At 38.5% G+C, this 24875-nt stretch overlaps 1 long non-coding RNA gene across 1 annotated transcript in view; it reads left to right on the top strand.

Moving 5' to 3' along the window:
- The window catches only part of LOC115303599, a 70239-nt gene extending 58997 nt beyond the window's left edge, over nt 1–11242 (top strand). The window contains exon 3 of the long non-coding RNA XR_003914143.1: nt 11000–11242. This is a non-coding gene — a long non-coding RNA (uncharacterized LOC115303599). The remainder of the gene's footprint in view (nt 1–10999) is intronic.
- Nucleotides 11243–24875: the final 13633 nt, after the last annotated feature.

The following is a 24875-nucleotide window of genomic DNA, read 5'->3' as shown; positions in this document are numbered from 1 at the left end:
ATTGTTTGATAAAAGTGTTGTTTGCTCCATTAATTTCTCCAGGAGGGAGGAAAGAATAGAACCAGGTGAGGAAATGTGCCTTTTGTTGAAAAAGAATAAGGAGTCATTATAAGGTTTTAGGGCACTGCACAAAGCCTGCTAAAAATAAAAAATAATGCTAACAATAAGGAAACGAAATCATTTAAATTGGAACACGCAGGCAAAGGAGCTGTCAGCTTTGCAGACAGGGCCTCCTCGCTCCCTCTTTCAATTCTTGGTCATCTTCCCACCTTTCTTTAGATTCACAGGAAAATAATTCCAACTCTATCAGAAATGCCAACTTTCCCCTTTCTCTTTCATGGCATTTGCTCTTGATCCATCTTAAGAGATGGGTGTGTGTGTGTTTTAGTGTTTTATTTATTTTTGAGAGAGAGAGAGACATACACACACAGCAGGAGCAGAGGAGGGTCAAGGAGAGAGGGAACACAGAATCTAAAGACAGGCTCCAGACTCTGAGCTAGCTGTCAGTACAGAGCCTGACGCGGGGCTCAAACCCACGAACCGCGAGATCATGACCTGAGCCAAAGCTGGACATTCAACCGACTGAGCCACCCAGGTGCCCCAAGACATGTGTTTTTAAAACCACTAAGAAAAACTGAAAATATGATTCGATATCATTCCCTCCTATGTGTTTCTATAAGAATATCAGTTGTATCTGAATTTTAGGTTTCATAAATTATACCTATCCTTCTTGGTAGTTTATACAATATATGGTATCAGACTCTAAGTTATAGTTTATTATAAAATATGAAAAGATTTTGGCTCTTTATGCTATGAGACTGAGATTGCCTGTAATAACCGGTGAGGAGGAAGCACCTTGTTGGATATGTCAAGTTTCCAGAAATACCCTGGATTGTAGCTGGCTAGGATGAAGTCATACCTCTCTATAAATGAAATGGTTTCAGTATTTAAAGTATAGTTTCCATGTTTAAAACAAGCTAACTTTTGCCCTCTTTATGAAAATTAATCCTTCTGATAGGAAATGTTTCTGAAATTATCATAAATAAAAGAGGTTCTCTAGAGGGTGATCAATCTCTTCAGACCCACAATTAATTCCCTAGATCCTTGTCCTTCTGATTATACAGTGTGAAGCAGGTTGCTATCATCATTTTTCCCATCTCACTGAAGTTTTAGTATATGTGTCAGATCTTCTGTGCCCACTTTATACTATCCTTATTAATAAAAAACAGTCCACATAGCCATGCAAAAGCATACCACAATTGTCACTTTACCAGAAATAAAAATAATATAAAGGACATTGGAAATGATCTCATCTAATTTGCTTATTTGAATTATTTATTCCATGCTTATGATGTTCCAGTACTGTGCTATTTGCTACAGGCACAGCATCCTCTCTCAAGACATTTTCAGTCTTAGAGAGACATCAGATGAAGTAGCCTCCTACAGATTCTGTGTCTCCTTCTCTCACTGCTTCTCCCTCATTTGTGTTCTGTCTCTGTCTCTCTCTCAAAAATAAGTGAACGTTTACAACAACAACTATAATAAGCAGAAGATCTGAATAAACATTTTTTCAAAGAAGACATATAGATGGCCAACAGACACATGAAAATATGTTTAACATTATTAATCATCAGGGAAATGCAAATCAAAACCACAATGAGATATTAACTCACACCTGTTGGAATGACTATTATCAAAAAGACAAGAAATAATGAGTGTTGCCAAGGATTTGAAGGAAAGGAAATTTGTGTTCTCTGTTGGTGGGAATGTAAATTGGTCCAGCCACTAGGGAAAATAGTATAGAGGTTCCTCAAAGAATTACAAATATAATTATATGATCCAGCAACTCTACTTCTGGGTATTTATCCAAAGAAAATAGAAACATTAATTCAAATAAAATGTATGTACCCCTATATACATTGTGGCATCACTTATAATAGCCAAGATATGGAAACAAATTACATGTCAATCAATAGAGGAATGAATAAATAAATTGTGGTATGTGTGATATGTGTGTACACACACACACAGACAATAGGATATTATTCAGTCATAAAAATGAATAAAATCATGCCATTTGCAACAACATAGATAGACTTTTGAGAGCATTATGCAGAGTGAAGTAACTCAGAAAAAGACAAATACCGTATGCTCTCTGTTATATGTGGAAATAAAAAAAAAAATAAGTGCTTTGGGGCACATCAATGGCTCATTCAGTTGAGCATCTGACTTCAGCTCAGGTCATGATCTCAGAGTCATACACACATTTCCCTATTTCAAGGTTTATTATAAAGCTTCAATAATCAAAAGATCATGATATTTTAAAACAAAAACACACATAGATAAATGGAACAGAAGAGAGAGTCCACAAACAGGCCTCTATATACAAACAACTGGACCCTGGTCAATGAATAAAGGCACATCATTAAAAAAAAGATAGCCTTTTAGTTCTCAATAATCATCAACAAAAGATAAGGGTACAAACTGATAACTACAAGGAAATAGATGAGTAAGCCCACAAACTTTGCCCCTGAGGCATAAATTCATTCACAATCATTAATTTTCTTAAATGTAAAATGCAAAACTATAAAAATTATAATTTACAAGTTACTTTGATGATTAGATTTTATGTATAATTACAAGCATGATCCATGAAAAAAGGAAGTTGACAATGTGGACTTTATGAAATTTAAAATGTCCACCCTGTGAAAGATAATGTTGAAAGAATGGAAAGATAAGTCCTTAATGAGGACAATTTATTTCAAAATATATATGTGAAGAATGATTTGCATGTGAAATATTCCAATAAATAGTAAACTTCCACAATAAGAAAACAGACTCCCTAATTAAATAAGGCAATATAAATAGATATCTTTTCAAATAAGATATATAAATGGAAAAAGCCTGTATAATTGCTCAAAATTAGGGGATTACTGGAAAACAATATGCATTGTGCATTAAGAAAAACCAAATAAAAACACCAATGAGATAGCCTACCCATCTATTAAAGTGGCTGAATACCAAAAAGTGATAATACTAATTGCTGGTGAGGATGTAGGACAATAGGAAATCTCATTCACTGCTGATGGAAATACAAATGGCACCACCTCTTGAGAAAACATCTGGCTAGAGTCTTGTGACATTAAGCCTTGTGCCACTATATTGTAGAGCAGTTGTGCCCCCGTATATTTCCCCAACTAGTGTGAAAACATATGTCCATATAACAATGACTAAGAACATGTATAAAGCAAATATATTAACAATAGGTAAAACCCGGAAGGAACCAAGATGTCCTTTACTAGGTGAACACCAACTAAGAGAGGCACACTAGGTGGAGACACTTGAGACATACATACAGTGCAGGCACAGGGTAAAGAAATCCATGAGCTCAGACACAGGCTAGCAGAAAAATAAATGAAGTCTAGATGGACTGGACACTCCCAGGATGTGTACAGACATGAGCTGGTATAGCCTGGCACACAAGAGACAGACACACTTGAGCGTGGGGTGCAGGTGCGGGGAGTGGGCGGTCTTAGATGCAGATGCAGGAGATAGAGACACTCAAGGAAGGATACGTGCCTCAGGCACAAAAGAGAGTGACAATAGTTGCCTGATCTGGGTTTTAGGAACAGGAGGAGATACTCACGTGTGTTGACATGGGCTGCAAGAACAAAGGGAAAATACATACATGCCACCATCAACACCACCACCACCACCACCAACACCAACACCAACACCACTACCGGCAACAACAACACTACACTGCTGCATCCCAGAAGGACGGGCAAATCCACCTTGTGAACAGCACTCCCCATCTTCCTCACTGGGCCTAGCTGATGAGTTGGAACCTGCTATGTCTATGAGACATGAGTTCTCCTAAGATCCATTATTCTTCCTCTTTTGTGACTGTAGGGAACCTGACCAGTCCAGTCACACCAAAAACTGAATGACTGGTGCTATGCATTGTGTAGTGCAAGTCATATACACAAAGGCTTCAATGAATAAGCAAGTGGATTAAAAGGGGGTGGGGGAAGTAAGTTTTCCTTATGAAGGCTGGCATAGGTGTTTGTCCATAATGGACGTGACTGTGACTTTTAAGAATTAGTGGCTGCAAAGGACTTAGAGAACTGGGGTCACCCTCCATGTCCAATTCTGCCACTCCTCATCTGGACATTCCATTATTAGAATGACATAGTAAGCAAGCCATTCTTCTGGTAGACACGAGTTGTGGGAGGAAGGCCAGTTGGACAGATGTATCTTCTTAGCTCTATTGAGGAAGCTCCTCTTCCTCGTATCTGTTTTCCAAGAGGGGCTGGACGCCCCGCAAGCAGCAGGCAGCGGAGCAAGGATGTTGGTACAACATTGGTGCAGCAAAAGCATAGTTTATGATACACCTTACAGCTGCTGTATACTCAAGGTGATGTGAAATAAAACCAGTTAACTGATCCCTGTTATGGCCTTGTAAGAAATATAAAAAAAAAATTCCCACTCCATCCATACATTATACAGAACTCACAAAATGTATGAACTCAAGGGAACAATCAGTCAGAACTGAACACCCCTGCCCTGGCCTCGCGTTCTTAGGTGAGCATGTGCTTTCTGTATGTCTCGTTTAGGCTTTAGTAGCTGCAAACCCTATTTCCACTTATATAAACGCACCCTTTGTAACCGAACGGTATGACAGTCTCAAAGGTTCCATTCACCATTGTCTGACATAGATTTGTTCCCTTTCAATGACTTTTGTCAGGGGGGAAAAAAGCCAATATGTTCTTTTTCCTTCATGAGGCAAGGGCCACTTTGGAATGGATGCAGCCAAGTTATTCTCCACTATATAAATTACATGTATTTAGCCCTTTTTGAAAACCCAGGAGGGGAGAGTGGTTGATGTGTGTGTTTAGCTCTTTTATTTCCAGAGGCTCTTTCATGTGATTTCACTTATTCCTCATTAAACTCCATGAGATGGGTCACAATTTCAGATTCTTGGTCCCATTATAATAATATCTAATATTGCACAAATTGAAGCACAGAGAACTCAAGTGATCGAACTGCCCGGTAAGTGGTGCGCCTCAAGTTAAACCCTCCTGACATGAAAACCAATTTCATGATACCACCCTGTTTTCTTCTGTTAGAACACTTATATTTATTTCTTCTTCTCTCATTCCCTCAAGTATTCCACATTAAATATTAGGGGAAAGTAGATGAGGGAGGCAGTATTTTAAAAGGGCAAGGAGAGCAAGGAATACTGAGTAAGAAACAAAGCCCCAAAATTTAAGGGGGAAAATTTAAGTAGCTGGGAACCTTGCAAAACAGGAACAAGAATGACAGTGAAGAGAGAAGGGATAAAAAGGAGGCAAAGGATAATGCTAGCAGTATTGAGGGCTGGGGCTAATCTATTATGACAGGAAAATCAATGGAAAATAATACAATTTCTTTTCAGAATTCTTCTAAGGTCCCATTGGTGGTGGTGGTGGTGGTTCTTATCCTAGTCTTGTAGCTAGTTGAAGTGCACGTGTCGGGAGTTAGGGTGTGGATTTTTTCAGACTCTAAAGAATTTTGCCGTGGTACTGCTAAGCTGAGAAGCAACCGGATATCGAAGTACGTGTGTGCCATGTGTCCGCATCTGGAGGAGGCTCCCAAATCGAAGAGCAGGTGGTTACAATAGAAAAGGGCAATTTTTTCCCACTGTCACCAGCTTTAACAACCCAATTTGTACAGCAATGTCGACAGAATGGCCTGCTTTCATTATCTTTTTCTTTTTTTGATTTAAATCCAGGTTAGTTAACATCTAGTGTAATAATGATTTCAGGAATAGAGTTTTAGTGATTCATCACTTACATATAGTGCCCAGTGCTCATCCCAACAAGTGCCCTCCCTAACGCCCGTTGGCTATTAGCCCATCCCCCACCCTGCCAGCAACCCTCAGTTTGTTCTCTGTATTTACGTCTCTTATGCTTTGTCTCCTTCTCTGTTTTTATATTATTTTTGCTTCCCTTCCCCTATATTCATCTGTTTTGTATCTTCAATTCCACATATGAATGAAATTATATATTTATCTTTCTTTGCCTGACTTATTTCACTTAGCATGATACATTCTAGTTCCATCCATGTCACTGCAAATGGTAAGATTTCATTCTTTTTGATTGCCAAGTGATATTCCAGTGTGTGTGTGTGTGTATGTGTGTGTGTGTGTGTGTGTGTGTACCACATCTTTTTTATCCATTCATCATTGATTGACATTTCATGAGTTCTTTCCATACTTTGGCTATTGTCAGTAGTGCCGCTGTTAGCATTGGGCTGCATGCGTCCCTTTGATGCAGTGCTCCTGTATCCTTTGGATGAATATCTCATAGTGCAATTTCTGGGTTATAGGGTAGTTCTATTTTAAAATTTTTGAGGAACTTCCGTAGTTTTCCAGAGTGGCTGCACCAGTTTGCATTCCCACCAGCAGTGTAAGAGGTCCTCTTCCCCTATATCTCGCCAACATCTGTTGTTGCCTGAGTTGTTAATGTTAGCCATTCTGACAGGTGTGAGGTGGTATCTCATTGTGATTTTGATTTGTATTTCCCTGATGATGAGTGATGCTGAGCATTTAGAAATGGACAAATGTAATGATCCCTGAGACTCTGAGATAAGAAGAAAGGAGTAGCTCTATTCTATTTCTCCTTCAATAGTAAAATACACAGCTGACAGTTTTTGAGTACTTTCCATGTTCCCGAAATTGTTATAAACATAGGAGACCTGTTAATCTATTGGATTCTGACAAAATCTTATGGGGTATGTACTATTATTACCCCATTTTATAGAAGGAGAAACTGAGGTCCAGAAAAATAATTTGCCCACTGTTATATAAGCCATCCTACTCCATTTTTTTGTCTTCTTCACTCCACTTCTTAAATTATTTCTTAAAGGAGAGAGCTGATTTCACTTACCTCCCACTTACTGTTTGACCAAAAAATTTGGCTTCCATTCTGTCCTCCCACGTCCAACAATGCACATCAGCAGAAGCATCTCCAATGACCTCTTAGCTTCCAGTTCCAGTGATTGTCTTTTATTCCTCATCCTACTTCACTACTCTGAAGCTTTCCATAATGTTAACACACCTCTTCGTTTTCAAAACGTAGGATCCTTCTACTCTGGCTTTGCTCCTGTTTTGCTAGTACGTGCTCTCAGTCCTCTAAGCTGTCAGCCACTTCCAATATTCCCAGAAAGCACTAGACTCCATCCTTCTCTCTCTTCTCTCCTCCTAACAAATGAGTCTTACTGAGATACAGGAGGTGTGGACAAGAGAACATCAGAATCACCTGGGAGATTTTTAAACTATTCACACCCTCTTCCAAGCTTCTGGTTGTTCTGATACATGCCCACACCTTGTTGGGGAGTAGAAGCAGGGAGAGTTATGTTACCTTCTACCTTAATACTTAGTAAAGTTAACCAAATAAATATTTGAGAAGAAAGAGCTCATTCTTCTTCTTTATTTTTTAAAAAGTTATACCTCCCAAAGTCCCACCTCCAAAAAAATTACTTTTGTCCGCCTTTCTGTGCATTTTAAAAACCTTTTAAAATGGACTTTATTGCCATTAGTAAAAACAGGGAACTAGAGGTGGGGAAGAGAAAGAGAGAAGTGGGTGGCTGCAGAGCAACAAGGGAAAAGGGTATAAAGGAAGCTGCAGCCTTGGAATCCATGTCTGTCTGTTTGGGGGGGAAAGGCTTGTGGCCAAGTCCAAGAGTTCAAGGATGCTCAGGTAGGCTGCAGGAATCATCAAGGGCAGAGAGAGGCTGGTTACGCCACATATAGGAGAGTTTGGGATTGTGGCTCTGAATGTACAAGGGATTCCCCCCACCCTTAAGTTCCCTCCACTTAAAAATAGCTATAGGTACATGAGGCACCTGGGTGGCTCAGTTAGTTACGTGTCCGACTTCAGTTCAGGTCATGACCTCACAGTTCATGACTTTGGGCCCCACATCAGGCTCTGCACTGACAGCTCCGAGCCTGGGGCTTGCTTCTGATTCTGTGTCTCCATATTTCTGTGCTCCTCCCCCACTTGCACTCTGTCTCTCTCTCAAAAATAAACATTTAAAAAAATTTCAAACAGCTGAAGGTACAATATGAAGAACACAGACTCATTGCTTCTGTAATGTCCCAACCAAAAAACATACAACCTGGGTCTACTCTTAAGGAAGCATTAGAAACATCCAAATTGAGTAATATGTTATAAAATGATTGGCTTCTAATTTTTAAAGATATAGATATCATGAAAGTCATGGGAAGGCTGAGGTACTATTCAGACTCAAGCAGACAAGAGAGACATGATCTCTAACACTATACATGATTCCGACCTAGATCCCTTTGCTATAGAAAATATTACTGGAACAACTGGCAAATCTTGTATAGGGTCTCTAGATGAAGGATACTATGGAATTCTCTGTACCACTTTTGCAACTTTTCTGTAAGTTTCAAATAGTCTCAAAATAAAAAACAATATTTTGTTCAAATAAATAACAATAAATTGCCTACTTAACAATTTGTGTATCAGTAAGTATATCTCGTTAAATATTCTCCATGAATAGTAAAACCACTCTTTACTGGCTGATGAACTCTGCTGGGAACTTTACGTGTATTCTCTCACTTAATCTTTACATCAACTCCATGACGAAGAGACTAGAATTACATTTCTTCTGCAAAGAAGTCAAGCATCTTGCCTGGCAAGAAGCACAGCAAAGATCTGGGCCAGGGTCTGTCTGACACTAAACCTAGTGTCCTTAAGCAATGTTATTCATCTAAATGTGATGACCCAAGGGGCGTCTGGGTGGCTCAGTCAGTTGGGCATCTGACTTCAGCTCAGGCCATGATCTCAGTCCGTGAGGTCGAGCCCCGCATTGGTCTCTGTGCTGACAGCTCAGAGCCTGGAGCCTGCTTTCGATTCTGCATCTCCATTTCTCTCTGACCCTCCCCCACTTATGCTCTGTCTCTATCTCTCTCAAAAAAAAATTAACATTAAAAAAAGGAGGAAAAGTATATGTTTCAAAAAAAAATAAAAAATAACATGATGACCCAATATCATTAGTAATCAGGGGAGTACAAATCAAAACCACGGTGAGACACTAGCACACGCCCATCACAAGGACTGAAATCAGGACTGGCAATGCCAAGCATTGGAGAGGCTGTGGGGCAACCATAATTCCCAAACATTTCTGACGGGAGTAGAAAAATGCCATAAGCACCTTGGGAGAAAGTGTTCTAGTTTCTAATAAATTTAAATATGTGCCTGCCTTTGACTTACCCATCTTGTCCATAAATATTTAACCAAGAAAAATGAACACAAATGTCCACATATAGGTAAAAATGTACAGCGCCACTTTATTTGTAATGGTCTCAAACTGGGAACAGCCAGGTATATGAAAAAGAAAATGTGGTGTGTTCTTTTAATGAAATACTACAAAGGAACAAAATGTTAATATGCCCAACAACAGGGATGCATGACACATTATGTTTCAGAAACAAACGACAACAAAAATAAATAAATAAATAAATAAATAAATAAATAAATAAAGCGAGAAAAACCAACCAGCCACAAAGGAGTGCATGCTGTGTGATTACATCTCATTGAGTTCTACAACTGGCAAAACTAACCTATGGGCAAAAACTGGAGCAGTGCTTGTCTCTGAGCTAGGTGAGAGGGGTTGAGTTGCAAGAGACAGTGGGGGAAAGTTTCTGAGGTGACAAATATATTTATATCTGGATAAGGGTGCGGGTTACTTGGGCATATCACTTAGTCAAACTTGTACAGTTAAGATTAGTGCATTTCAATATATGTAAATCTAACCCTAAAAGTAACTTTATGAATAAATAATACAAAAGCTGGGGGAAGTCCAAGAGGGGTGAGATATAAATGAAACAAACATGGCAGAATGTTGATATTATTAAAGGTTAATGATAACTATATGGGAAAATACTATGCTATTATATATACATGTATATGTATGTGTGTGTATATATATATACATATAAATACTTTGCATATGGCTGAAATTTTCTGTAATAAAAAAACTTTTACAAATGATTACCAAATTCTTAGTATTTGTTAGGAGAACTAAAATACAAATGAATTGTTGGTTGGTTTGAGGCCAGAATGCTGAACATCAGGGCCCAGTAGATGAAAAGCAAATACAATCAAGCGTTTTCCCTTCCGAGAGTGCTGGTAAGTTTTCCACTCCCTGCCCTAGAGAACAGAGGGTGAGCTCCCAACATGGCTTACAAGAGCCTTTGTAGCAAACATGTACACCCAGATCAGGGTGCAGAGTCTTTTGTAATATTTCATTCTACTTACTACTTAGACCATCTCTATGGAGATAATCATCCCATTTTATACGTAAAATAATTTATATCAGTGAAGGGATCTAAAACTGGATGAATAATAAGTGGCAGGGTCTAGAAAAAATTCACGTTTTAGATTCCTCCTTCAGTTTTTCTCTGTACCATTCCTTCTACTTTCTCTGTAATAGGAAGAATTATAAGATGGCTGGTGGGGCGCCTGGGTGGCTCAGTTGGTTAAGTGTCCGACTTCGGTCACCCGAATCTCACAGTTCGTGGGTTCAAGCCCTGCGTCAGGCTCTCTGCTGACAGCTAGCTCAGAGCCTGGGGCCTGTCTTCAGATCCTGTGACTCCTTCTCTCTCTGACCCTCCCCTGCTCGCTCTCTCTCTCTCTCTCTAAAAAATAAATAAAAACATTTAAAAAATTAAAAAAAAAGATGGCTGGCAAGATTCTAATGCCCTGAGTTTTGCTCTGTTATAATACCCTTCTCTTGAGTGTGGGCAGGGCCAGTGAAAATGATGGGACATCTTTGGTTACTAGCCACTTGACTTGAGTTAATTGAAAAGGAGAATGGCCTTTTGCGCATGATCTAATCAGGTGAGTGTTTTAAGAAAAGGTGAAGTGTCATATGGATGCCCTCTTATTGGTCTCAAAGATGAAGTTAACTGGCATGTCTTCTGTCACAGGGCCTATGGAAGCTCCATGCAGCAAGAACCTGAAGGTGATCTCTAGAAGCTTAGAGTGGCCTCAAATCAACAACTACCAAGAAAAAGGTTCCTAACCACACAACTCAAAAGAACTGAATTCCCCTAACAACCATGTGAGCTTGGAAGACACCCTTAAGCCTCAGGTGAGATAAAGCCCCAGCCAACCCAGTGACATCAGCCTGGTGAGATGCTGAGCAGAGGACTGCATTAACCCACAGAAACTCTGCAATAATAAACATATTGTTTTAAACAACTAAGTTTATGGTCATTTGTGACACAGCTATAGAAAGTGAATGTACTCTCCTTTCTTCCTTTTCCAACTATCCCCCTCAATGCTCCAGTCTTTCTGAACTCTTCTTAGTTTTCTAACTGAAATATTACTTCCATGACTGGTTTTGCAAGAAATGTTCATGTTGCCTGAATGCCCTTTTTCTCTCTCTGCTTACTGAATATTAGCCATCCTTCAGGATCCAGATCAACCCATCCTCTCCTGGAAACCTTGACTTCTCCAAACTGAATTCATTTCTCTCTGCTCTGTACTCCCACAACATCCTATTCTCTCTCTCTCTCTCTCTCTCTCTCTCTCTCTCTCTCTCTCTCTCTCTCACACACACACACACACACACACACACACACACACACACACGCAACTTAATTGAGAGCAAGAACTCATATTATCCACTTAGAACTAGAACAGTGCTTAGAACATAGTAGCCACTCAGGAAATAGTTAATGACTTAATACACCAATTGTTTTTTTTCAAATGCTTCTGAAGTTTAATCAATCTAACAAACACTGCTTTGCAGTTCCTCTTATAGCTGCTGTTTAAAAATAAAAAGATTAGTAAGTCATGTTTCCTGTTCCAAATAGAAGGCATAAGATGTCCACACCAACAGCAATGATGAGAGGCAGAGCATGATGTGTGTCAAATAAGAATCTGTTCTGTGGGCAGTCTCAGGAAGAGAGAGATAGGGTTCACAGAAAGGAGAGCATTATTTGTCTTCCAGCCTCATCTACCTATGCCTTTTAGGGAAGAACACTTTTCCATCATTACCAAGGAGGCAGAAGGAGAGATGGAAGAAACATGGCTGTTCTTATCTTGCAGGTGGCTGGCTGGGGAGCCCCTCTCCCAGCAATCCACAGTTCTTTATGAGCAGACTTGAGCATACAAACAGCTGTGAAAATAGCCAGAGGCAAAGTTAGGTCACTGAGGGGGAGAGCGTTGTTGAGCAATGTCAACTTCCCTCTCAGACCCTGTGGACAGCAAGGCCATGAGAGATGCTGAGCCACACGGTCTTACTTGCTGTTGCATGTGGTGCTACTCACAGCAGCGGGTTCAACTGCTGTTGGTGTGAAACCCAAGGAAAATGTCCCTGCAGCTGCTGATGTCAACATGCACATCATCAGACACCCACATCCTGTTGCCTTACAATCACACCAAATCTCCCTTTTCCCTTTATATGGTATATCAAAGAGGATATGTCTCCCCCCCCCCCGCCACCCCCCGCCACCCCCCGCCAATAGATGTCTTCCATTTCTCAGCAGAAAAGAGATGTGTGTTTGAGTTCTGCTAAATTGCACCAAATGTGGGCCAGGGTGACTTCCTCTCACTTCAAATGGTAACTCAAGACATTTAATCTTTTTGTATCAATTCAACACTCTCTTCCTTCAAAACTTCTCATCTATTTAGTTCGCATCTGTCAAATAAACCCTAAGAGAATTACATAGGGTGTCTATAATATTAAAATCCATTTGAATTTTAAAACAGTTAAACATATTAGGGGTGCCTGGTTGGCTCAGTTGGCTAAGCATTCAACTTCGGCTCATAATGATCTTGCAGTTTGTGGGTTCAAGCCCCATGTCAGGCTCAGTGCTGACAGCTCAGAGCCAGGAGCCTGATTTCTGATTCTGTGTCTCCCTCTCTCTCTGCCCCTCCCCAGCTCTCTCTCTTTCTCTCTCTCTCAAAAATAAATAAACATTAAAAATTTTTTAATAAAAAGCATATTGATCCAGTTGCTTCTCAAAACTTACAAAATGTAGATATAAAGTTATGATTATGCTTAACTTGGTTCTACTTAATTAATCAGGCTGAAATAATCATATTATTGTATCAATGTAGGTTACTCATATCAAGCTGTTCATTTTGAACTTCACATTTTTAGCTTTGGAGAGGAGGATAGGAAGGAAGAAGAGCTCAAGGTTTATTGGAAATAAACCGACAGTGGAGAAACTTTTTTTTTTAGTTTGGAATATTCCCTCTTTTCATATGCTTTGAATCATTTATGGGCTAAATTTGATAGTACCCTGGTTACCTCAGTAAGGGTCACAGAGAAGCACCTCCCTTGGCAGCCACCTCACTGTGGGACTTTCCAACACTTCTCCCAGTCTCTAATGCATTCATTGTAGTGATGATGACACATGTCTTGGCAAAACATCTCCATGTTCAGAAGTAGAACAGCTCCAATGTTCTTGATTCTATTTTAGACTCGTGCTAAAGTTATCTGCCCACCACAGACTGACTTTCTTAAACTTCAACTAATTTCGTTCAGATTCAGTTTGGTCAACCATATTAATTTGCTAGGATAAAGAGATAATATTGCCTTCTAGAGTTGAAGCTAAATATTAGAGATAATATTGTGTTAAGCCATACACAATATTTTCAGACCTGATGGTCTTCATTTAAGTTGATAAATGCTTATAAGACTACCATTAACTTTCTTATAAAATGTCATGTGGAACATTAGTGTTAAAAATATGCTCATAACTTGGAAGGCATCAAGGAGTGCTTATAAAATATTCTACATTCGATTTCTTTTGATTAACTGGTTTTAACCTTTCTTAGGAGGCTTTTGCATTGAACCATGAGCTAGCCAAACTAAATTCCAATAGTTTAAGGACATCTTGGATGGGAAACACGACAAATAAAAGGTATGGTATGAAAAACATAACAAGTTTCACAAGTTAATCTCTCTCAAAAAAAAAATGCCAACATACTTGTATTCACTATACATTAATCCTTTAGGAAATGTATACAGCAACTGAATCATATTTTTAATTCTTCAGTGGTTGTACTTGTTAACTGGTCAATAGTTCAGGTTTAGAAATGCTGATTTTTGTCTGCATAGCTGAGTTTATCACATTGTATTCCTATTATTTATTAAATGAATGAAAGTGAATCAATGAAAAGAATAATATTATGAATTATAAATCCAATATGACTGAAACAGATAAAATTCTTATGATAAAATAGCAGTTAGCAGTTATTGTATTAAACCAGGCCAACTATTCATTCAAATGTTAAGAAAAGAACAGAATTAAAGAATAGCATAACATTAGGGCATCTGGGTGGCTCAATCGGTTAAGTGTCCAACTCTTGGTTTTGGCACAAGTCATGATCTCATGGTTCATTAGTTCAAGCCCCACATCAAGCTCTGTGCTATCAGAGCCTGCTTAAGATTCTCTTTCTCCTACTCTCTCTGCCCTTCCCCCACACATGCACACACATACGTGCTCTCTCTCTCAAAATAAAGAAATAAACTTTACCCCAAAAAAAGCATAACATAATTAAAGTAATATCACCAAAGATTATTCTAATAGCAGATATTTACTTAAGAATACCATAACATTTAGTTTAATCTCTAAAAATAAACTAGTGTCTATTCAGTTTTCAAATTTTAGATTGTTGTGTTATTTTCAGGAGAACATCGTGTACCAAAGAGGGTTATTAACTGTAGTTGTTTAGAAGACTTCTGTTTGAAGTCAGACAGATCTGGGTTGAAATCTCAACTCCTCTACTTACCTAATGCAAGTTACTAATTTTCATTGAGTCGTAGTTTCCTCATCTGAAAAATTAGGATTACCAAGTGTGCTTGGTGTTCATGTTTCGAGTTGTTTATGAGGGGCAAAGACAACATATCTTTCTGGATATAAAAAGGACCTGTCATGGTACCTGGAATGTAATAGGCTTTCATGAGATGTTTTTAGAAAAACCTGTAGTCACATATGTACTGACTGGGCTCATTTCTGAATATATTCCCAAGAAAAACTGGCATGTATTTACTCTATACTAAGGAATTGGCCCATCTTATACTGGTAAGCTAGGAAATATGGAGTATGGTCAATGCATTGGAGATGAGGAGCTTCTTCTGCTCTCACTGACATGCCAGCACCCTCGAGAAAGCTCACAGAGGCTCTTCGTGCCCACCCAGGCATGACCTACAGAGCTGCACCAGGCAAAAAATCTCTGGCTCATCACTCAGCCAACTCACCTGAATGAGTAAGAAGGAGCCTCCTGTATTAGCCACACTTCTCCATAAAAACAGAATCAATAAGATGTGTATATATAGAAAGAGAGATGCATTTTAAGGAATTGGCGCCAGTGATTGTGGTAGCTGGCAAATCTCAAACTTGCAGACCAGGCCAGTAAGTTGGAGACATAAGGATCAATGCTGCCATTCAAGTCAGAAGGCCATGTGCTGGCAGAATTCCTTCTTCCAGGACTCCAGTTTTTATTCTATTAAGACCGTCACCTGATTGGATGGGCCCAGCTTACATTATGGAGGGTAATTTTTACCCAATGTCCACTGCTTTCAATGTTAATCTCACCAAAAAATACCTTCATGACAACATCTAGAAAAAATGTTTGACAAATCATCTGGGTACCATGGTCTAGTCAAGTCTAGTCAAGTTGAAACACAAAATTAACCATTGCATTTCATGAACATCATTCTCAACAGATGTTGACAAGAGTAGTAGCTATGATTACAAGTGTTCCAACTCTGACTCTTCAACTTATGAGCTCTATGAAAACTATGTAAAATTTCTAAACGGTATCTGTAAAACAGGAATCAAGATACCCACAGCAGAGGTTTGTTAGGATGGGTGTAAGAAGAAAATGAACTCATGATGCAGTTGACATGTTTAGAATCATACCTGTCATATACTATGGGTTCAGTAATTCATTAGTATCTTTTCCTGGTGAAAACAAACAAGAAGTCTGGTTAAAAGAAAATAAGTCCAGAGATTTGTTGATGACTCTGCCTTGGTTAGCACCTGACCCATCAAATTTTATTTACTATTGTTGTTAAAATAAAGAAAACAGTCCACTTACTACTTTGTAAATGTACGTCCCACCCAAGTTGTCTCCCTGTATCTTTTCCATCTTGTTTGTTCACTGCTATTCTCTTCTGCACAGTTTTGTCACAGGGAATTACCAGGTATAGGTCAGTAGATGTTACAGGGATAACAAAGGAAAAGAAAAGCTTCCTGCACTTCTACCCTGGCAGGCACAAAATTAATCACATTTTAGCAGTAAAGAGGCCAAGTAAGTCAGGCCTACACTTGAACTTGTTCTCTTCACAGAAATAGTTCAGATAGAAATGTTGATGAATATATTTGAACAGGAATGTATTCTTGCTTTCAAAAGAGGATGATTCTCTCCATCTCCCTACAATTAGACCCATGAATGCCCTCACATACGCACACTCACAGTTCACACGAGTGCTGCAGAACATTCTATGAGTGACGCATTTCTGCACAAGGAAAGCAGTGGCTTTCATCTGCAATGCCAGGCCTCAAATTCACTTTGCAACAATCTATTCCTTATCCCAACCTACAGCCTCAGAAAACTATGAGTGACAGAGTAAAAAAGTTTACCCTAATTTTATATGCATATGGACGTTGTTCCTAGATTAGGTAATTCAGATAACAGATCATGATTATTCTTGGTTACCATGCAGTTTAAAATAACAACAGTGACTACACCAACAACAGTCTCCTAGAAAATCTTATAAAGATCACAGGATCTGGGGTATGAGCCATCAAAGACTTCCTATGTTGGAAATGTACTATTGTTTGTTTACATGAGAGAAATCTGAGCTAGGAGATTGACACGTGGATTCCGGTTCTGGATCTATCACCAGGTATTGAATAAATAAGTCAACTGCCCTTTCTGGGCCTCAGTATTCATCTGGTATTGGGATCCTTACTAAGATTAATTGAAATATTGTTATGTGAAACCATTTTATAAACATCTTATAGGCTAGTATAAATGGCTAGTAATAGGAGCTACTATCTATTAAGTACTTGGTATGTGCCAGATTGTTTTTTAGTTGTGTGTGTGTATGTGTGTCTCATTTAATTTTCATAACAATACTCAGAAAGAGAAATTCTTATTAGGCCCACACCACAGGTGAGACAACTGAAGCTAATAAACATAAAGCAACTAGACAAGTTCCCAGCAATAATAGGTGCTAGAAACAGGCTTCAAATCCAGGCAAGTGGGCTACAAGAGTCTGGGCACTAATTTCTCCCACCTAGGATTTGAAGGATTTGAAGGATTGTTAATATTGAAGAACCCACCCTGGCTCGTTTTGCATAAGATGATACTGAGGCAAAACGAATGTGAAATTCACACTATAAAAATACTGGACACATCCAAGACATTTCTCCTGCCATTGATGTCAATGTTTGTTCTCTGAAGGGAGATGATAGCCAGGATAATAACACTTAGGAAATTGTTAACCGAGTGGGATGTCAGACACAGATAGGCAGATTAAAAGCCTCAAAATGGGAATGTTACAGAGATAGATTGTGGGGCTGATGGAGAAAATAACATGAAGGGTATTGATGCAGGACACAAATGAGAAAAGGATATAGAACCTTACAGAGGTGAAGACTTTATTTCTTGGTTTGTTCTTTATCCTGTGTTATTCTAGAAGCAATAGCCAAAACCTGGAAAGTTCAGTGTAAGCTTTGGAGTCAGTGCTGAGCCCAAATCCTTCCATTATGTGGATCATGAAGCTAGATATAATCAACTTGGAGAATTTCCACTCCATGCTGAGATTAATAAATGGGTCTTTTTTTTCATTATGGATATACTGTTCTGAGACCTTTTCATACTCATCTGTCATCACAGATACAATGAGAAGTAATATAAAAATTAATGCTTTTAAGAGTTCCCTGACAAGTTTCAAAAATACATCTAACTGTAGAAGTTTACCTGTAATGAATTGTTGAATCCTGGCAAGTGTGACTGGTTGAACCTTGGTATTGTGAACAACAGCTATAAGTAACCCAACAGCTGATGATTTCCAAGAGTATCATATGGTGATGGTAAGTATTAGTCTTCATCCCAAATAATCTATCTTGTATTTTGGCCAATTCATTTTGGAAATTTCTGTATGTTACATGTAGGTCAGTAAAACACAGCTCCCAAATATTTAATAGAATAAATACTGATTTCACTTTAAAACATCAGAGGATAGAAATTTGACTAACATAATGTATTAAGCATAGAGAAAAGTAGGAGAAATAATCTAATCACTTATTATATTAAAATTTTATCTTTTCAATTTTGTTCTAAATATCACAATCTAGGCAGGGATGAATCATTTGTGTTGGGTTATTTATTTATTGTTTTAATAATGCCTTCCTCAATACTATCCCCCAGGAGAAAGTAAAAAAAAAAAAGGGGGGAGGGAGGAGAAAACATTAATTAAATTGCATGATAGTCAATACTGTTACAATTTTATGACCTAAAATAGTAATTGAAAATAGCTTATCAAAAGTTTTCTTCTTTTGCAGAATTCTAATTTTTTTAAAGGTAGCTAACATTGGGCTCAGATGACCAGAAACTGGATTTAAGTCAAACTGACCCAGAGCTATAATTTTACTTCTTCTGAAAGAGAGTAATAAGAGCGTGGTAATCACTCGGGCTATTTCACCAAGAACGGCAGAGCTGTGTTTATTACCATCCTAATGGAGAGTGATGCCATGAGCGGTATTGTGGTATTGTTTATTTCTTTGAAAGGCTGACTCCCTGGGGAAAGAGTCCTACTGGATCACATCTGTACTTTTCTTAAAGTAACAAAAATCCTATGCCATGGAAAGGGATAGCTAAGGAGAATCACTACTGTTTATTGAGCACCTACCATGGACTTGTCATCAGATGCATTTTCTCATTTTGTCCTTAAACGACATTTGTGGGAGGGGGGGGCATTATTATCTTCATTACATGGATGGAAAAACTGAGACCTCAAGAAGATACAGGACTTGGGTAAGGGTGGTATCTATCCTACAACTACTACAGTAATTACGCCTATAGTCATTCTTATTAAAAAGAACTGGCTTGACCCTGGAATTGTGTTGTAGCCAGAAAGCTAGAAGCTTGTCATTTCACACAATGGAGCATCTCACTCACTGAAACATTAACACCCAACGGTGATTCTGCAGAAGCTGAAAAACAGTCGTGGTAAACCAAGCGGGGATCTTGACATTTAGTCTTTCCAACACATACTTTGATATGTTTCCTGGGAATAGTAAACCTCAACACCCTGCTTCAAAGAAAAAAAGTCCATCCGTGATATAAATAAATAATCTCCCTCAAATAGGAAGTTCTGCGCTCATAAATGATCATTGCTCACTATTCTAAAAGGAAAGTCTAATTAAACATGTTTTTCCATCAGAACTGAACAACGGAGCAGGCAGTCTGGTGGTTAGGACCAACTTTCCACGGACGTTGAATAACGGAATCTGTGCCAAGGACATAATTTGGCTGGTTGGAGCTCTCATGTCTCTCAACTCCATGCCTTTCCCGAGAGGTCAGTAAAGAGATGGCATATTTTCCTCTTTCAGAACACTAAAAGGAAAATTAACCCAATTTGAGAATAGGAAGGGAAGTAAAATGATTCTCAATGAACCATACACCATTTTAAAATTATGTCTTTAACCAGCTGGACATGAAGTATATGTATCATGTGTGCATCTTTTCCAATGACAGGTGCAGCACCCCCTCCCATGTCCTGGGATCCCTTCCTCCCTCCCTTCCTCCCTCCCTTCCTTCCTTTCTTCCCCCAAACATATATCTCCTCTATGTCAAACCTCTCACCGTACACTGTTAGTCTCATGAAAGTCATTGAGCACGGATTGTTGTTTTGTACAATCTTTAAAAAGCATTATGAAGGGAAAAGATTTTTTAAAAAACTAAGATCACTGACATTCACACACCACACACAAACATGCGCAAAGCAAATGAAAAATAATTTAATCAAAGCCATGCTGTTTGCTGCTAAGTGTTAGATTAACTGAAGAAACTGTTTTGCAATTTTATCTAATGCTTTTATAGAAGATTTTTTAAAAGTCCATTCTTTTCCAAATCTTAAGAATGAGCAATTAAACTTTTTTTTTAGAAAAGCATAACTTACACAAATCTGTTCAAAAGGAGAAACTATAGAAACATTAAAATTCTGCTTCTAGAATATATTTAAAACTTAATTAAAGAATGTTCTCTTTAGTATCATATTTGAATGTATGTTTTGATATCTCAATTTCTGAAAAGGGAATATAATATTTAAGTCTTAGCCAATAGCTGAGAAACTGTTCAGAAACACTAAGTCTTAGAAGTGCCAGCCAAATTACACCCATTCCCAACAAATTCTTTCATAGAGTTTAGTTGTATGTTTGCAGGAACAAGGCCTTGTCTCATAGGGCCTCTCTAAATTCTAAGATCTCCATGCTATTTTCATTTTAATCAAACCAAAATTCACACTGGTACAGCACAGACCTCAGGCCCCACTCCGCTGTTCCACGGAACAGATGTTTTGGAATTCACATAATGACAGACAGACTTCCTTTATGAAAGGTTTCTAGAATGAGGGCTTTGGTCAAACCGGTCATGCCTGTACTAAAACCTTTCACTCATCAGGACAATATTTGCATTTCCGCACTTATCCTGTGGCAATCTCATCTGATAGAACGTCAAGTTTCTTTGAACTTAATAGCATACCCCCCTTTTTTTTTTCAAATTCCATTCCTAACATTTAGAATGTTGAGTCATCAAGACTTCACTTAAGGCTTAACTTTATTTTTGAGCTATCATCTCAAATCATGGGGAAATACTATAAATATAAATTCATTATAAAACTAAGAACTTTAAATAACAGGCATTTCAGCCTCTAAACAAGCAAAGGACACAAATGGGAAACCTTTGCTAGGTTAAATTCCGGAGGACCCCCAGAGGGCGTCCATGGCATAAAAGGAATACATGTCTACTGAGTGCCCTTAAGAAAATAGGACAAGTTATTTTCTCAGTATCCAGGGACTGATAACCACATACTTTCTCCAAAACCATGGGCACCAGTGAGCTAATCCCTCCTAGAATTCTTGGCCTGGATTATTGATGGATTGTTGGGATTTTGGATATTTTTTGTAATCATCTGGTATTGCTAATGTTTACGTAGCCTGGCCCATCCAGTCTCTGGGTGTGAGATATTTTCAGAGGCATGCTGACTATATTCAAGTGCTAAAGTGCCATTTAAGATACTGCAGCTGTAATCTCCTAAATGCCACCTAGGTCTGTGCTTCGAAAGTAAACAATCCATTCCCATCTTTGATTTCACTGAGCCTAGGGAGACATACCACATGGTCTTTACAATGAAGAGATCTGCATTCAGTTTTCTTTGAGTGTTGGAATTTCAATGTTTCCAAAGATGTATATTATGTAACTTCAATTCCCATTACCTCAGTGGACTCATTAGACCTTACCCTGATTTTACACAATTTCAAAGAGCAAATGCGTAGGGTTATGTTTCTGAAGCCAAGTATATGTATCAAAGAAACCAGATATGCCAAAGACTTATTTTTTAAAACTTCTCTGGTCATACAATAGCTATATTTAAAACTTGCTTAAACAAGGATAGTTGCCTTGAAGTTTTGTCATTTATCAGTCCAGAGCACGGGCTTTGGTTTGACTTCTAGCTTCTAGAATTTTCTCCAACAAATTTCTACAAATATGCATACTGTCATGTTTGCATAATATCGGAGTTACAGGAAATCCATGCATAAGAGACACAGTCCCTGTTTCTTACAGAGGTGACAATTTAATTGGAGACAGCTGACTCCACGTGACAGCTGCCATCAGGATGACACCGGAGTTCAAAGGTGGTATTTTATGCAATCTCGGGATTGAAGTGGGAGAGATTTTCAGAGGAAAACTTCCTGAGTGGCAAAATGATCCTTAAGATAACTTTTACTGTATACAGCATGACTACAAGAAAAAGAATATATCACTCAGGTTAATTACTCAGAATTGGCCTCAGGCTTCATATGGAATTTCTAGCTAGGTAAGTAGTCCTTGGCAGCATATGTTCCCATCAGAACTAAATGTAACCTGCACAAGAAAAGGGAAATCTTTAAATAATAAAATTTAATCTTGGCTTTCTAATGTATATGCATAAAGCATAGAGGAACAGAACATATGGTAATAAAGGATGGGCATTCTGGGCTCTAACTCGCCATGAATTATGACCCTGGGCAAGTTACTAGACTTCCTTGTCATCAGTTTTCAAGGGAAAATTACAAAGACTTTGAAATCAGAAAGGCTAAATTTGAATTTCATCTCTGCCCTGTATTATGGGATTTGTCCATTAAACTGGGCAAACTTAAACAGGTTCAAAAGATATGTTTGCTTGGCAATTTTTATCATGGAGATAGCAGGAACTATCCGAAAAAGCTGATTTGTGAATGAAATGAAATAATATACAAGGTTCCTCACACCATTAGCACCCTAAATATATGTCAGTTTCCTGTTGAGAAAATCTAGGTGAGAACATTTCAAAGAATTTATACACTGTATTCAAATGTAAGAGATTGTTACTATTTACAGCCCATGCTTAGTAACTAAAAATGAATAGCAATGGAGAAGAATGTTCTGAGCTGAGAAGTATTAATACTGTTAAGACTGGAAATATAGTTTCGCTATCTATCGGCAAGCTTATTCACCTTTTGCTTTTAAATGAGATGTGCCACTTTGATTAGAACAGCCGTGAATAATTCCATATTGGTCTACATTTCAGAAAACGTCATAATTCTACACCTTGCAATTCTTGACAAGAAATCAGTCTCAGACAACATAAATGCCAGCATCGATGTACCTACATTTGCAGCAATGTTTTAAATTTTACTCTAATAAAGTGATGTCTTAAACAAGACATTTGCACATAATCCTCATCATTGATACATGTCCTGCTAAGGACCATGGTTGGTGTTTGATCTTCAGGAATGACTTTCGTAAGATCATTACTATGCTTTTTGGTCTAAATACAAAAATCTGAATGTATTTTTATATATTCATGCCATATATTTATACAAGACCCTCTTACTGTTCCTGATAAGCAAATCACTTCATATTATAGTATATAAAATGTATAAAATCCTCAGTTATAGCCAAGCTTGCAGCATCCAGGAAACTTTCCAAGAGCACACAGTTTTATGTAATTTTGATTCATCCCAGTCCTAATTGCCTCTGTTCCTCATGTTCCAACTCCATTCTTCTCATCTCCAGCCATTACAGCCACAGAAACTCTGAAAAACCTTTCTCTCACAGAAACTACAGGTATTGAAGACAGTAGTATTTAATAAAGGTTTTCCATCTTAGATGAACTGAAAGGAAACTCCTAAAGAAGGAACAACTTCCACAATGAATACGGGCAGCATACCAAAGCAGTTTGTGAAAGCCACTGGAGCATAACTAAGTCTCTAATTGTGGAGATCTCCATTATCCACTCTTCAATCTATGAGACAGTATCCTAAGTGTGCAATCTACTTTATTAAAAATGAAACTGTTGGTGAGATTGGACGTGGCTCAACAAGTGGCCAGAATGGAATTATATTCAAATCTCCATTGAGTGCCTAGGAGCAAGTCTGTCCCTTGGGTGTTCTGGGAGACACAAAGCTGAGTAAGTAGAGGAAAGACAGACTTATCACATTAACCATTGTACAACATGGCACTATCAAAAAGTTGTTCGTGTAATGAATATATTATTGCCAGTATCCTAATAAATACACTAAGGGAAGCTGGTGGGGGGGATGCCTATGTGGCATGGTTGGTTTAGTGTCCAATTCTTGATTTTGGCTCAGATCATGATGTCACCATCCACATTGGGCATGGAGCCTGCTTGATATTCTCTCTCTCCCTCTCTCTCTGCCCGTCCACCATTCTCTCTCCCTGAAAAAAGATTAAAAATAAACAAATAAACAAGGAAACACACTAAGGAATATAGGAAAAGTGAGACGCATGTCCTGGAAGACCAAGATGGAGGCAGCATTTTGGACTGAGACTTGAAGAACTAGGACAGATAGAAAGGAAGGAAAATATATGCAAAGGCAGGAAAGCAAAGAGGCTGTGCCCACCTGCACCCTTTAAATGGTAGCCAGGCACTGCTGCTTTAGTTCCCATGTGCCATGTGCCGCTCAGGAAGAAACCCTAACCTTGGGCCCTGATTGTTAAAACTAAAGGTGATTTGTCTTCTGATTCAATCAGGCCTCTTTCAGTTCCAGCCTCCTTGTGTTTATACTAGGGATCATATCTCACATCAAGGAAGGGAATCTTAAGATGGTATGTTTATGACATGTCCAGCTCCTATAAGGTCCCCAATAAGCTGAAACAGAATCAAATCCAGCAATAGCACTTGCTGCTTGTCTGAACTATTAGATTTGCTTCCAAAGAATAATTGTGGGAATGCCTAACATCATCAAAGCAGATATTTCTTTTTCCTACGAATTCAGCTTAGCTATACTCATGGTAATTTTATTACTTTAGGCTCCGCCCCCCAGTTTTGCTAGATGTCCTCTCAAGTTAAAAAGAAGCATAATGTTCAGTTTGTGTTCTCAGAATCTCACATGTATGTTCTAACTCAGATCAACTGACATATATCTTAAAGATTAAAACTTGTCCTCAGGAGGGCACATGGGTGGCTCAGTTTGTTAAGTGTCCAACTTCAGCTCAGGCCATGATCTCACAGTTTGTAAGTTCAAGCCCCAAGTCAGGCTCTGCCCTGACAGCTCTGTGGTGGCAGCA

Source organism: Suricata suricatta, chromosome 10 (assembly GCF_006229205.1).
Source record: "Suricata suricatta isolate VVHF042 chromosome 10, meerkat_22Aug2017_6uvM2_HiC, whole genome shotgun sequence".
Taxonomy (NCBI): domain Eukaryota; kingdom Metazoa; phylum Chordata; class Mammalia; order Carnivora; family Herpestidae; genus Suricata; species Suricata suricatta.
Note: the sequence above shows the minus strand (reverse complement) of the source record. Positions and strands in the feature narration are given on the sequence as shown.